The following is a 2,646-nucleotide window of genomic DNA, read 5'->3' as shown; positions in this document are numbered from 1 at the left end:
CTAAGTGCCTGTCTAACCTCAGGGGATGGTCTATCTCACTTTCCCTGTGCCAGCTCCACTGGCCTCTTTGCTATCCCTCACATGCACACATCAAACAACCACCTCAGAGCCTCTGCACTAGGTGTCCCCTATCCCCAAATAATTCCAAAGCTCGACCCCTCACTGCCATGAAGTCTTAGTTCAAATGTCACTTTCTCAGTAAAGCCACCCTGGCCGTGCCATCCTCAACTATAGCCACACACACACACACACACACACACACACACACACACACACACACTCCCTGTGCTTGTGTTCTTGTGTTCTTCTCACTTGCTTCAGTTATATTCTAACATCTAATTTATTTACATATATGCTCCCCTCCCCAGATAAAGACACTGTAAAGAAAAAGCTTTGTCAAACTGCCTGCTTCTACATCACTGATACACACAACAGCACTTGATATTAAATAGATGTTGGACAGGTGTTTATTTCTAACTGAATGAAAAAAAAATCAAACATACAATATGAAAGACCCTGGTGTGAAGGAATAGGATAAAATCCAGTCATTCTGCATATAATATTTTTTGAAAATTAAAAATAGTAAGAATTTGTTTTTGCATGCATGTGCCCACAGAGAAAACAAGTATCACTGGCAACCTGTGGAAGGATGAGGCCACAAGTTGTAGGTAGTCCATGTGCTTTTGTTTAATTATGAGAATTAGTGCTGATTCAAAACAAATAAGCTAATGTCATACTTTCCAGACAAAGAGTCCAACAGTAGCTATGAGTAGAGGTTGGAATTTGTGTTTTCAACAAACTCCCCGCCCTCCTGGGTGCTCTGTGGGTCACATACTGAGAAATCTGTCACCACCCCCCTTCCTGAGCTAATAATCTCTGCAGTGTGTAGCAATGAGGTAGCTCTCATTTGGAGCTCAAGCTAACGGACAAATTGTAGTGACAAAGGGCAGGGTTTCCATGAACATTGGATGACACTAAAAGCCCTGCTCAAAGGGATGCTCCTTTGGACAGAAATGAAAAAAAATCAAACATACAATATGAAAGACCCCAAGGTAAAGGAATAGGACAAAACCCAAGCTTCAGTCTCATCCATACTCACAAAGGGGACCTTGGAAGGCTCCCCATCTTTGTGTCCGACTTCATTTCAGAAGTCTGAAATGTTCACCGTTTCAGCAAAAGTGTTGAAGGAGTTGTTCAAGTTTCTCTGTTCACCACATGCCGAGACCCTCCCAACTTTCCATTGCTGTTTTCTATGCATTTAATTAAATAAAATACCCCCTCTGATTCACAGAAGAAAGATGGGTCCGAGCAACCCCTCTGCAGATGAGAAGGATAGTTAGGTCCTGTAATGGCTCAGGGTGAGACCTGCCAACGGGATTCTTCGAGTTTCTTATGTTGCCTTTCAAAAGTGCAAAAAATTTGACTGCTATTCAATACCCAAGAAAAACCCTGCAATTGAAATCTAGAGGCAAAAAATAAAAGGGCAACAAGAAGGGAATGAACTTGCCAAACTCAGAATATTTTCCCATTGAAAAGTAACCTTGATCTTATTAACTTTACATTGATTCCCGAAGGAAAGGAAAATATAATAAGGAAGGAAAAGTCAATATTTCATTACCTATCACTTCCTCTGGATGATAAATATGAACTGGTGATGGACACAAAGCTCTTTAACATTTCATGTTTGCTTCAAAACATCTCTTGCACTTTCTTTACTTGAAAATGCTCTAGATGATTCTATTTGGAGAGCAAACTTTCTCATAAGGTTTTTAATTGACTTCAAGAATCCATCATGCCTTTGATCTTTTATAGGCTCCATTAGAATTAATAGTTTCAGTGGTCCCTGATGAATTTCTTCTTCAAATCTCCAAATGCAGTCCTGGATTGCTGTGTCTCAGACATTCTAATCCTGGAACACATAAGCAATGAGGTCAGTTCTCTAACTGTGTAAAAGTTAAGTCGTTAAGTCTGCCAGGGAGTGATAGGTGGCAGGAAGGTAGGTTTTTAATAATAATAAGTTGGGTTTTCCTCTTGTTTCCAGTCCCACAGGGGTGGCAACTGTTCAGTGAGGAAATGCTGAAGAGAGGGGCTGCAGCATAAGTGAGCTGGTGCACAAGTTCACCTCAAGGCATCACAGCCTGGTGCCAATTCCCTAGATACTGGGGAAAAGCTTTGATTAATGGAAGACTTGTTCAACATCAAAAAAGAACAAAGACCAGATTTATTCTCCGCATTCTCTTTCCTAGGGGGCTCCGTGTGTAACATGGTAATTAATTTATAGCTTGCAAGAGTGATTTCACTTAGGAAGGGTAATACACGTGGAAAGGGCCATTGAAACACACCCTCTTGCGGGTATATTAGGAAGGTCCAAGTGGAAGTTGAACGCTACTACCTACGACGGCCCCGGGTGTCCCGGAAGATGCAACAGTTGTGTCAGGAGCAGATGTGTCTAGGAAAGGCTTAAAGCAGTGGCTGAATTGGCTCAGTGGCCTTGGAGCTTGCTTGTGGCTTGGGACCCGCTTGTCGCCTCTGTCCTGGGTGATTGAGATTCCCCCAACCCGGACCAAACAAACAAAAGCCTTTCGAAGTGTAAGAAGGGCAGGAGAGAGGGGAGTTATTTCTGGACATTAGCGGCATTCCTGCCCA

This window comes from Nannospalax galili, unplaced genomic scaffold, assembly GCF_000622305.1.
Source record: "Nannospalax galili isolate Female #2095 unplaced genomic scaffold, S.galili_v1.0 scaffold109, whole genome shotgun sequence".
Taxonomy (NCBI): domain Eukaryota; kingdom Metazoa; phylum Chordata; class Mammalia; order Rodentia; family Spalacidae; genus Nannospalax; species Nannospalax galili.
Note: the sequence above shows the minus strand (reverse complement) of the source record.